At 34.8% G+C, this 14,361-nt stretch overlaps 1 protein-coding gene across 6 annotated transcripts in view; it reads right to left on the minus strand.

Moving 5' to 3' along the window:
- Window positions 1–14,361, minus strand: part of LOC113055304 (sodium/calcium exchanger 1-like) — a 37,399-nt gene that overhangs the window by 15,524 nt on the left and 7,514 nt on the right. The window lies entirely within an intron of this gene.

A 14,361-nucleotide genomic window follows, 5' to 3' on the forward strand; every position in this document is an offset into this window, starting at 1 on the left:
GTGTGTGTGTGTGTGTGTGTGTTTGTGTCAAAACTGGAGAGAAAAATCCCCCTGATCAAACACATTTAAAGATAGTTAAAAACTACTAAATAATCATTTGTTTAAAAAAACAACAAGAACAACTTAAGATTCACATTCTGTGGAGCTTTAAAAAGGTTACCGGTATTTATTAGAGTGTTTTATTGATAACGAAAACGAAAACTATTAAAAATTGTTTCCATTAATTGAAATAAAGCCAAAATAAAATACATTAATTAGATGTAAAACGTATACTTAAATGGAAACAAAAATTTGACATATTCCATGACAACTATCATAAATAATAAATATAAATACAAATAAATAAATATGTTTAAGTTGAAGATATATATATATTAAAGACATTTAACATAAAGGTGTGTGTGTGTGTGTGTGTGTGTGTGTGTGTGTGTGTGTGTGTGTGTGTGTGTGTGTTAAATTAAAGGCAAATTCAAATTATTAGAAAATATGATACAAAGATTTTTTAATTATTAAATTTGCTGTTTTTTTGCATGGAAAGCTATCATATGGCTATAGGAACGTGCAATATTATGAGTACTTTAATGTATCACACATCACATATCACAGTACAGAGACTGCTCTCATCAGAGTTGTGACCTGATGACAAATTACCTGCTCTTATCATCCGATCGTGGTTGTATTTCTCTATTAGTGTTACTGGATCTTAGAGCTGCGTTTGACACTTTTGACCACAACATTCTTTTGAGTAGACTACAAAATTATGTTGGCATTAGTGGAATTGCATTGTCAAGGTTGAAATCTTACTTATCTGACGTCATCAATTCGTAGCAGTAAATGACTATATATTGTTCACAAGTACAGTATGGAGTGCCACAAGGCTCTGTATTAGGACTACTGTTTTTCACACTTTACATGTTACCCTTGGGAGATATCATCAGGAAACTTGGTGTTATGCTTACGAATCTCTGTTTTATATTTCTTTGTGGCCCGATGAAACCTATAAATTAGAAAAACTAATAGAATGCATAGTTGCTAGAAAAAAACGGAATGTTTTAATTATTGGATCAAATACTTCTGCATGTAGTCACCTAAAAAACTGTCTAACACTTGATGGCTGTTCTGTTAATTCTGTGTCATCAGTTAGGAGCCATGTTTCTATTTTTCTATCAATTGTAAAACTAAATTTTCAATCTTAAAATTTTTTCCCCAAGGTTAAATTATTGTAATGCTTTATTGAGTGGTTGCTCTGCACACTTATTAAACAAACTCCAACTGGTACAAAATGCAGCACCTAGAGTTCTTACTCGAACCAGGAAGAACGACCACATAAGCCCGGTTCTGTCAACTCTGCACTTGCTCCCTATTGAGCAACAAATACATTTTAAAATCTTGCTAATTACTTATAAAGTAATTGCGGGCGGCATTTTCTTTTCTTATTTAGGGCCCAAACTCAGGAATAATCTACCTAGCATTGTTCGGGAGGCGGACACACTCTGTTAGTTTAAATCTTGATTAAAGATCCATCTCTTTAACCTGGCATACACATAATACACTATTACATTTCTATCATTAAATCCATTATCCGTTTGAGCGTTATGGTCCCACATATGGGATTTTTATTTCCGTGCCCCTGGGAGTATGGTCCGATATGGAATTGACAACGTTCGGTGATGTCGCATAACTGTCAAATTCTGTACTAGTAAAACAATACATTTAGAGTTTGAAAAATACACACATACAGTATGTCTATGAAAGCAACAATAACAATCTATTCAAATTAAATTTTCAGACGTTTTATTCATATCAAATACATAGTGTAACTAACTATAAACTTCACTATATTCTTCACCCAGTTCACCAGCCACTTATTACTTGTATTTCAGAAGTAATTTATAAATAAGAAATTTATGCTGTAAATCTGACTGACAGGAATCTCTGAACTTCAGCGTGAACAAACATGGCGGCGCCCATTGACAAACCTGATGCATCACCATGAAAACATTCTAAAATTCGGTCACCTTAAAAACTAAAAACTACCTCAACAGCCCTGAATGTCAGCAGAGACCATATCAACTAGATGCGCCCCAGAGACTGATCCCCAAACCAAATCACCTCGACAGACATTGGCACAAGACCACAGAAACCAGACAAGAACTGACTTTAGCTGGAAAAATTACTCTGTTATTGTCTTCTTGCATTATTGACAAACTATTTTCCTGTTTCCTGTAATACTGCAAAGCTGCTTTGACACAACCAGTATTGTATAAAGCGCTATACAAATAAAGGTGATTTGACTTGACATGATGTCAGCAATAAATATGACTTTAAATGCTAAAGTCATAATAATGGCCTTTGGCTTTTGCTTTAATCAACAATGAGCTTTTTTTCATACAGACAGACGATCGGATCCTATAATTATACAACTTGCATATACATGGTACAGCACGCATACATTTGTACTGTGTGTCAGTGCAGTAAACTCATCAGATGGAAGTGATGTATAATCTGTACACAGGAAGCCAATTATATTTAATCTGACAACAAGGCATCAGTATGTCAGTTGAAGCATTAGAGCTGCACTGCTTATATTTACTCCAGTTATTCCGTTCTTCACATCCGTTCCGTTATTCCAAAGAAGACAATAGTGATCCAGATAAATTATAGAGAAAATACAGGGCACTGAAGGATAAATGCAGATTTTAATGTTTAGAGTTTATTTATGATGCATAAAAACCTCAAAACACAGTTATTTTTATTGTGATGAATTAATGCCTGAAGAAATATCGTCTATAATGAAAGATTACCAGATCTCAAAAGTCTTCTGAATAATTTTTTAAGAAGAGTCTGCAACATATAAATGTTTCTTTTAGATCATTAAGTCAATATAGCACTTTTAATTAAAAGGTTAGTCTAAGCCTCAGTGTTTCTACTCAAAACCCAAAAGGTATATTTTAATGCATCCTGACGGTAAAGCAAAAGTGTGGTTTTAAAAAAGCAAAATAAAAGGATATGTATAATTACAAAAAAAAAAAAAAAACTGCATTAATGCTCTGTTTAAGAAAAACAAAGATTTGGATGAGGCAAATTTAATATTTAATATTTAATTTAATATTTAAAATTAGTCATAAAAAATAACTTTTATTTTTTAACGTTTTTATTTGCATCCAGCATTGAGCCCAGCATTGTTTAATCCAAAACAGGGTTACTGTCATTAATTGTCATTACTTGAAATAAAATAAACATTGAGTAAACCAAAATCTAAAAAAAGATAGGAAGGATTTTATTTCAGCTAGTTGCCTAAATAAAACAACAAAATTACTTACTAAAAAACTTACACTGCGCTATTGAATAATCTGATTTCACAATTTTTATTAATTTCATGTCATTTATACACTATTTGTATGACATATGGGCACAAGGAAGTTGCCTTAGAAGAAAGCTATGGAGTTAAAATGTTCAACAATGACTACTTTTAGTGGCCCTTCTTTTTCCGGTTTGTGAATGACCCATCAAAACTCAATTTAATGCCATGAAGCTTTCTCATTAGGCTAATCAGCGCCAGCACTTTTTAAATCAGAAAGCCCCAGGCTCTTGACTCTCAGATGTTAACTGTGAGCTGGAATATTCATTAGCTGTTTTTCCTTGTCCGTGGTTGAAGCCACACTACGAAGACCCATGGCTTAGTAAGCCTGTTGAACTGATGTGATGTGTAAATCCCGGACTCATATGGGTCCCCACTGCTGTGTATTGTTACTTTACCCAGGAACAGACTGTTACTTTCCCTTCCAAGAGCTGTAATGGGACGAGATCCATTTGTCTGGCTGCCATAAAGTTTCTAGCGCTCTCTCTCCTTCCTTATCCTTATGGTTGATTACAATAGAAAGCCATCTGATCAGTGCTTATTAAGAGGCTGAAAGAACTGATTGAAAAATTATCAGCCGTTTTATAACCCAAAAGTTAATGGACCGGATTACACAAGCATGAAGGCTGCTTGTCAGACAAAGGTCGAGAACTACAGCACTGTAAAAAGACACAAGACACAAGGAAACATGAGAAAGAGTGACAGAAATACAGAAATTGAACCGAAAGTTTTATAGAAGCAGGATGAATCCATATTTATGATCTTGCCAGAGTCTTTTTAAGTGACTTCATGTAATATATTATATGGAATTTAATATTAGTCACATCCAAGCCATCTCCTTTTTGAACTTTTACCGTCTGGCCGGTGCTCCCAGGACAGCCAGGCACAAGAAAAGTTTCTTCTCCCAGGCAATCTACCTCATGAACGGTTCAATGTTCTCTCCTACTGTTCAGTAAAACCAGTGTTGCTATTGTTAATAAAGCCTAAAACTATTAAAAAATATATATATTTTTGTTAAGTGAAAGTTGAAATGAAAAACTTATTACAAAAAAATAAATAATAATAATAATGACTAAAAATGTAGAAATCTTGGCAACTAACTGAAATACAAAAAATAAGCTGAGGTACTAAAATTACTCAAAATAACACCAGCAGTTTACACTTAACATTTCATTTTTAAAGAAAATTTAAGAAAAAGTGTTAGAACAACACAAGGCTGAGTAAAACATGACAAAAATGTAAACTATTCCTTTAAGCTGAAAAAAAAAGGCTGGGTGGGGGGGTTGAAAGCTGTTGGGTGAGAGAAGACAAAATCCATGGTTTCATGACACACATTTCGCTTAAAGCTAGCTGATCAGCTGTCCTGTAACTGAGTGATACTGCATTAAACAATGAGATTAGAGACAAGAGAGTGTTCTTTGGGACACATCAAGATAAGCACCTTTACGTGTTCTACAACACCTGGGGCAAGCCACACACACTTAAATACACACATACTAAAATTTATTTTAAAATCATAAGAATCATCATAAATCATAAGAAGTCTAATCCACTTATCCCGATATTAGAGAACATTCATTTATTATACAGAAAACACAACTTATCCAGTAACATTCAAAATATGACCTCAAATGTCAGTTTTATTTAATTTCCCTCTTTATCATCAAAGCAACAGAAATAGATCATTTTCTGTTGACCTGACAACGTCGGTCTGTTCTCCCTCCCGGGGCAAACTGCAGACGGATATTCAGGACTAAGAGAGCAGCTGAGTTTGGGTCAGCTTCCCCTGGCAACAGAACTATATGCCCTGGGAATGGCTGTGGGCTCAAGCAGGACCTCCACTGAAGCAAAATCCCGGCAGAGAATATCACAGGAAGCTCTTTTGATTGCACATACTGCAATGTCTTTCAAGAGTTGTTTATATCAAATTATCAAATTTAACATTGTTTACTTAATAAATCTGCTGATCTGTTGTGTTTCTATATATATATATAATATATATATATATATATATATATATATATATATATATATATATATATCAATTAATATAAAAAAAAATTGTCCAGCACAACATTATAATGTACTGTAAGAGAAACTGATATTTATTTTGAGATTTGCTAAAGGAAGTGTACTTCCTTAAACTATTTTTTAAGTGCAAGTTATTCAAGTTTTTAAAGTTTAACTTTAAGGGCCATATTTTAACGATCTAAGCACATGATCTAAAGAGCATGGTATTTTAACGACGGGAAAAAAGGGTTGTACCTATTCTCATAATGGTTCATGGGTGTGTTTTAGGCGTAACGTGCAACGTGCGACAAGTCTAATCGTCTATTCCCTTAAAGGAAATTTGAGCTTGCACCATGGTGGATTTGTAATTTACATGGCGGAATTTGCAATAGCCAAAAACTGAACGCTTCACCAGAGAGAAAAGGTTCTGCATGTGCACAGACAGACCATCTGGGGGCACAATAATAATCTTTTACATTATAATCCTTTATTTTTAATAATTGGCATGTTTGTGCGCTGCTATGCATCCCTGTGTGTACACACATTGTTCACCCGCCTATAGACGCATATTACTGACGCACTCAAAAATATATATATATATTGTTCCACTTTCCATTTCAGTTCATTTCCATTTGCAGTCAATTTCAGTTGCCTCAAAATAGCAACGCGTTTGAACCCACCGTTTTCACACCAGAAATGTGCAAAAATGCATTTGCTATTTAAACAACGTGGAGCAGTACGTGAAAAGGACAACTGTGTCAGGCTGAAATCGCCTGGCGCCACATTACACCAGGTGTATGGGTTCAAAGTGAGCATGAGATGACGACAGGTAATCCAAAAGAAAAAAAATTGAGAAATGAGCATGCACAATTAAATATCCAGATATATATCCAATATTGCATAATAACTATAAATAAATAAAATATATATATATATATAAAAATAAATAAATAAATACATAAAATAAAATAAAACAAAAATATGACTGACAAGTACAACATAAACAAAAAAAACATCATTTTAAAAATTGACATGTAGTCCACAAGCAACACTCTTGACAACGTCAAACTTGGCAAAAAAGTACTCAATTCTAAATGTTATACTCTGAACAGGCAGCTACCAAAATTTGGCACATAACTTTGTCAACCCTCTTATATCCCATCTGTCTGTGTAGGAAGAAAGAAATCAGTGTGTGCACAAGTTTTGGAGTTTATAATCTTCTCCAGGCCAATTTTTTTCAGCAGGTTTATACAGTGCACTTGACAGCTGTGAAATGTCTAGTGTGCTTCAGAAAGAACTTCTGCCTGTGCTTGGGGACAAAATGACAGCAGGAAAAGAGTGTGAGACGAAATGTCATGCTTTCTTCTGCTTCAATCAACTGATGGATTTGAAGCATCAAACTGAGAAAATGGGCCTCAGATTTGATTAACAACGCACCTCCACAAATCTTTTGGACAAAACAAATGATTTGGTTAAATAGCATACACAAAACTTATCTCATCAGATTAACTATTAGTGGACAGATAAATGTTTCTTTTTTACTCCATAAGCATTCTTAAAACTAAATTATCAACATGTATCATTACATTTTATATTTAATTTTTATACACATTTTTAAATAAAAAGTAAAAATGAAATCGTCTACTTCTCTACTAATGTCTACTTACTTGTTCATTTACCGTCATCTTAACATGCTCATTTTTCTGTAACAAATTTTTCCATCTTTCCTACTTGTATCCCAACAGCTAAAGTATGAACAGAGTAGTCAACGATGTAGTTCGTTGTATTACGATAAAAGGTCACGCTCTGCATAAAATCCATTCATATGCACTCTGGTATAGCACAGATAAATCAGCTGTGACATTCATCTTTATGTCTTTACTCCTTGCATGCTGGCTATAGATACATGCATGACTCATAAAATGTTGTTATTTCCAGGCAGTTTAACATTTTTGAGGAGTGTAAAAGTGTCATGACCTAATTTAATCTGTTGTGTCCCACAGGGTTTTGTAATCAGACCGCTCTCATTTTGTAAATACTAAACACTTGATCTGTATTCTTTGAGCTTTCTCTTTTTTGAGTCATGTGTAGCAATTACTTTTTTATATATAAGTCATGATTTCTGAATTACACGTTGTACATCTTAAGACATGTCAGAAACACAAATACCCAATCCAGTGTGACCAAGGTAGCAGGACAGATGGCTGATTTCAAAACCAGGTTACATTCCTAATCCTCTTCTTTCTGTCTACCACATTCACTCTAATCTGTTCAATGGCTTAAGATATTATGCAAAATATTGTTATTTCTCACTAAAAAATCCAGGGCTGCCAGTAGAACTAAACCAAAGCATTTTGAAAAGATAAATCAGAAAAAAAAAAAAAGAATTAAATGAAGCTTAGATGTAAAATATTTTCAGGGAACAGAAAGCTCATGAGCAACAAAGTCCATTTATGAGGGTAAAATGTTAACCTTTCTTTGTAAAGAAAACCCTTTCAAAACTAAAATGGGATAAAAAGATGGATGAGAAGCCAGCCTTCATTTCAACCAAGGCGGGCACTAACGTCACCTATCCATTAACCAGTGGTAAAGATAATTCCATCTTCATTCTGTCACTGCTTCTGATGGAATGCTGTCACACCCGAGCTGAAAATATAGAGTTATTTAACTGCTTAATGCATTAAAAACACATACATCACAGCATGACAACAGTCAGCAGTTGGATTTAGTCAGAAGTAATTTTTTTGGCCTAATGGACACTGCTGCAATGCCTTCTAATAGAAATAAACAAATGTGATAATCTTTTGGCATTTTATTATAATTTTTTTTGGGGGGTGGGGTGGACAAGTACATATATATATATATATATATATATGTATGTATGTATGTATGTATGTATGTATATACACACACACACTTTATTAATAGGCCCAAAATAGGTTTGAACCAGCCTTGAGAATCACAAACGGAAGTAAGTAGCTTGTGACATTAAAAGGGAAAAATCCATTTCCCTCTTGAGTTTTTACTGTTGTGTTGATGTCATCCATGGGACAAAACTGGCCTCGAACACATCAGGAGAGACAGAGAGGAAGCAATGGAAATAACAGCACTTCAGAAAACAAGACCTATTCCTGGATACACTTGAGAGGGTATTATTTTGGACTACTTAAATGCAATCTGTGCTCCTCCACAACAAACTGGCAAGGTCTGCGATGAGGATGGCGACAGTGACAATAACGAGAGATGATAATTAAAGCCACACATCTTCCCCCACCCCTCTGAGAAATGTGTTAAAAGAATATCGGGCAGGACGCCTGACAGCCGCTGAGTGAATGAGCATGAAAACACAATCTGTCATACAGAGAGCTGATGAGGACATGATAAAGGTATGTGTACCACGGTAGTGTACCTTCAGTGATACTATGTTATTTCCCTAATAAGTCTCATTGTGGGATGGATTTCAGGTTTTGAAGTTATAAAAGTGTGTAGCAGAGAAAAGGACAAGCCATTATGGGAGTCAACAAAATTAACAGAATCTAAAGTGACAGATATTCTGCAGTGTGTGCAGTGTTAGGAAAGCTGCTTCAGTGCCTTCCAAAGGTGCAAGCTACTTATGGTGCATTATAAAGTAATTATTAGACTACTTTCAAGCTACCCTTAAAAAAAAAACGTTTATGTCACACACACACTGAAATGTGCAAATAAAAAACTATGACTTGCAGCAAAAAATGTGTATGTATATTACACTGTAAAAAATAAGTGTAATTTTAACTGTAAAATTTTGTAAAAACGCTACGGAAAAAAACTGATAATAGGTTAACAGTAAGTTCCCGTACTATATACAGGGAAAAACTGTAAAAGATCTAACAAAGCATTTAATGTAAATTTACAGTAAAATTCTGTTAATTATACAGCTTTTAGAAGTAAAAAAGAACAAATCAATGTATAATTTACAGTCTAAAACTGTAAACTGATATTCCCAGAATTCCCTGCGTGACACTCCACGTTTGAAAGTATTTTGTTTAAATAATCATGTTTTTAAATAGTTCTTGTTATCAGTTATGTACATTTGAGCTTTATGTTACATCTTCTGTTGCTTAATGAAAGTTTTTTGCATTATTTAAGTATCACGTGTGTTACCATGATGGTGTTTTGTGTTTCCATAAATGTGCACCTTCTATATGTTAATATATACTTCTGCTTGTGGTGAAGCTACTTGTGATGAGCTTTGATACTTCATGTGGCTTTTCTCTTATACAGTACCATCTTTATTATTATGGTGGTTGTCAGTATTTTCAAGGTACAAAACAGATTTAATTTTGTGTGTTGTTGAATTTACTGGTTTATATTCACATTTTCTTGTTTGTAAATTACCGCTTTATATTGTAAAATTAACAGTTTTTGACGTAAATGTGTTTACAGTTTTCTGTATTTTTACAAAATTATTCTGGCAACCACAGCTGCCAAAAAGTTTTTGTAAAAACAACAAGAAATTTTTTACAGTGTACGAAATCAGATATCATACACCACATGTGTGACTTCTATATATATTTCTATCATGACAACTCTGAAGATTTTGCTATGTTAATGTATATGTCAATGACAGTGGATATGACAATGTTAATGTATTTGGTCATGAAAATGACATAAGTTGGGTAGGGACTCAAATGAATCAGTGAAGTTTTTTAAATAAACAATTAATTTTATTTAAGTGAATGAGCTAAGTAAAATGAGAAAATATGAAAAAAAGAGTAGAAAACTGAAAAACGTCAGCAAAAAAAAAATAAATTAAATTAAAAAATCAGTGAAAATTAACTTAAAGAAATGAATGACAGAAAAAATTATTCACTAAAAGCCATACTTCACAAGAGGGAGGACAGGAGTGTGCATTTGCCTCAGTTCACTTGGCTGTAAAGCTGTAAAGCAATACAATGTGACACAGGCTCTAATGATAACGAGCTTTTCATAAAACTATAAGCACTCATTGGAACAGGGAGCTTGTAACTGACAAAGCTACGGTCATTTGAAAACAGCTGAGCTACTCTCACGCTAATGAAAACGTAGTATGCTACATTAGCATCGCTACTTTTAGTAAGTTACTCCTGAACATGGTGTGGGTGCCATTTGATTTGCTGTGTGAATCTTCTAGGACATACCTCAGAACCAGACAGCAGATCCCAGCGTCTGCTCGTAATGCAATAAAGGTTACAGGGGATTAGAGTTCTCCTCTCCTTCCATGTATGTTTAATTTTAGACAGTTTCTCCTCTCTACAGTAAAACATGCAAGAAAATATCGCTGTCTGTCATTGTGATCCATTTTTTTATGGTTTGTAGGAGGATATTCCTCATCTTTCTGCCTGCCCTTGTGTTGCCGTTAGGCTGAAGTCATGGAAAATACATCACAGAGTTTGCGCAAGTGTTCAAAATAAGCAGTGAACCTTACAGTACAAGGAGAGAGAGGCTGAAAAAAGATAGATAGAGGAAGAGCAGGTTAGAAGTATGTGCGGAACTTCTTGCAGTCATTTTTCTTGTTTGAAGCTGGTCTGACTTAGAATACGTAGGTTGAACCATAACCTGTCACAAAACCTTTTCTATGCTGACAACAACATAGCTAAATGAATGTGGGCCAATAAATGTTTACATTCTCTTCTGCAGAGATTTTTCAAAGCTCTAATTTTAAGCGTAATATGTGTTATCTTATATTAGATTGGCTGCTATCTGCCTACTGTCAATTCCAAATTTATATTCTTAGTGTATATTTATTTAGGGAACTCTAAGTTAATGTTGAGAAAAAAAAAAAAAACCTCAATTAAATCACATATAATTAATAATAAGTTGCTATAAGAATGTACTTTTTGCACTTGTTGTGCATTCGTTTCTTATATTTTTACATATATGCTAATTTACTAAAAAGAAGTGGTCACTAGGTCTACATCTTTTTAATAGTGTGTTCTTGCAGTAACCATTTTTGAATGTGCTTGGAAAAAATAGCTGTTCTATTATAACATTTTAGGTATATTGCCCAGCCCTACTATCAATTTTTTGCATAAGCCGAAGAATAATCTAATATGATTCTAATAATCATTTTGAGTGCTATAGTGATGCTTTGTAAACAGGTATACACTACATGTATGTTATCTGTCCTCAAAACAGTCTCCATAACTCAAAGTGTACAGTTTTCAACATGAATGAATAAACTAAACTAAACAGGCAGAAGTAATGCTAAGAAATGTTAAGAAAAATCTCACCTTCAAGGGACACCAACGTTTTTTTCTGACGGTGGCTGGCTCTCCGAGCCAACTGCTGATTTATATCACCAAACCAAAAAAAGCACATTTTACATTTCTAATTACATTTTTTGGCCTCTCTTAAGAGGAAGAACAATCTCGACAGTATGGTGTCTTAAACATAATCACGTTACACAAAGCTACATAACCTAACCTCTGTGTTTCCCCATGGGCCAAATACTTAAAATTGTAAAACCATCATCAAGTGGTTTCAGAAAAAAGGCTGATCTCTTGATAAAAATATGGAGAACACACATACAACACAAAACGATGAGCATTAACCAGGCACAGAAACCTCTGGAAATAATCTAAATTAGTCATAGATGATCATAAGATAATAACTGGCCAAGAGGGGCTACTTAATGTGATTAATATTCCCAGCAGAGATGGAAGCAGTGATATAATGGTGCACTGCTGCTGACTCTATCTTTGCCTTGTGCAACAAGTCACATAAAATCAACTGACAGCCTGTTTGTTTGGGCAGCTCTGAGCTGGCAGAGGACTGTGGCGACAGAAGGCCCTGTCCTCCTCGACTAGGGGGAAAATACACGCTCCAAAAACATAACAATAAACCCTGGAGCATCATTCCTTCTCCTGAAAAATCAGGACATAGTTCTTGACAAACAAAAAATAAGAAAAACCAAGTCTTTTTTTTTTGTTGCTTATAAAATTAGTTAACTACAATGAACTAATGCAATACAATTGCACATGATATGCAATCGATGTGAATTTGTAAAATTGAATGTTTACAAATCTGAGACCCCCCTCAGACCCCCCTGAGCTCTGTAAGGAAGTAGATTCTCTGTCGAAAATAGAATAGACAGATAAAAGATTTCAAAAGAAGCTTTGCCTGTGAATAAGGCTAAATATTATTTGGGATTGATGAATTAATGGTGTAGTCCCTCAAAATTGTCAGAAAACACAATATGTGTAAAGACTATATGGAATTTTCCAACTACTAGTGATGGAAATCCCTCCCCCTCCTCCCCCGTCCCCTGCATGTACAGTGTTTATGCGAGGTCCAGTCTTACTTAAGCCAAGATAAACATGCCTAAAATGCGCCCCCCCCCCCCCCCCCCCCCCCCCATATCTAAATTTCATTTTTCCACTTTAAACAAGATTGGCAACACACTCATTCTTGCTTGATATTCTGTGTATTGAGGAAAACGTACAAGAATCCTCACTGTGCTTATAAATATGGACTTAGCCCTTAAGTGTAACCAGATTTAAAAATCGCTAATTACAAACAAATTATATTCATTACTCAGCATGACAAAACCCAAAGAGAGACAGACTGTTTGCATGTGTCTTTGACAGCCCCTATCAGGGTGAAACACTCAATGCTAATACATAGGTATCAACATAATTTTTTCATCTGGCTTACTATCTTGCTGAACTTTCCTTTTGCAGAAGAATCGAAATGGTTGTTTTAATATAAATTATGACTAAAGGACACTGATTTGAAATTACGTATAAAACATCCACTACCAACAGTTGTCTCTAAATAAGATCCAGGGTCTAGAGTTGAGACCTGTCCATATATGGACCTTCATCTGTAGGCATAGCCAGATCAGCGTGGTGTAGGTTGCTTACTTCAAAGCAATGCGTTTACCTCTGTTTACATTTGTGCATGTCCTCCCATTAATCTGCTTAAAATAAGCACAAGCAAGCGAGCTTTTCCATTTCAAGATCTTGGAGCAAAATCAGAACAGTTTATCTATGACTCTGCAAATCTGTTATCATTATATCCTCCCTGTCATGGAAAATATCTGGGGTTCAGGCCACCTTGACAAGTATGTGATCATACCAATAAATGATCTGAGGCGGAGTGCCAGAAGAGGAGATGGGTGAGGAAAGCCTTTTCTCTGCCAGAAGTCCTACTGCTGGAGGTCAAAGCTCAAGCTGAGCATTGAAGCAGTTCTGGAAATGTAATTATTCACCCAAATGAGCATTTCTGGAAGTCCAAGATATTCTGTGGTATGTCTCTCCACAGATTAAGCAGATCCGACTTGTGGAAGGCTTCTACTTAGCTCATTCACTCCAAACCAGATGCGTTTTCATTTAGCTTAGACTTAAAGGACCACATTATTCAAAGCATTTATTGTGTGTCAAAGGTCTGTTATTGGAGGAACTTAATCACTTCAAGCAATAAAAGTGGGCTATCTCTTACTCTCTTTTGATCCAGCTAAATACTTTTGCCACTTAAAGTACATTAGGCTCATATTTGATGCATGCTGTTGCAATGACTTATTGATGATATAATGATATACATCAAACTCTGCAGTGCACTGGCCCTCCAGGGCAATATTTGAATAGCCCTGATATACGTGAATCTGACCATATCACTTCACTACATCAATTCACACTTTTTCACATGGGTGCAAAACGTCGGGTAAAAGCCATGATTTAATGGGAATAGTACTGCGTACTGGGAAATCTAGGAGTACCCACTAATAATTAATTAATATGAGATTCTGAAATAAATTGCGCAAAATGGTGAGCAGAGCTGGTGGGGAAATGAAAGAGTGAAAAGGAAAATGAGTCAGAATTTTACAGCAATCAGACACATCAAGGGGGAAAACATATTTTACGGTAAATAAACAACAAAGATTAAAGAGATAAAATTAATTTGATGGTTTGGAAATTTTGATTAATTTATTCTTTTTGATTTTACTATTAGTAGGGCTTGGCAGTAATGATTTC

The sequence above is a fragment of the Carassius auratus genome, chromosome 36 (assembly GCF_003368295.1).
Source record: "Carassius auratus strain Wakin chromosome 36, ASM336829v1, whole genome shotgun sequence".
Taxonomy (NCBI): domain Eukaryota; kingdom Metazoa; phylum Chordata; class Actinopteri; order Cypriniformes; family Cyprinidae; genus Carassius; species Carassius auratus.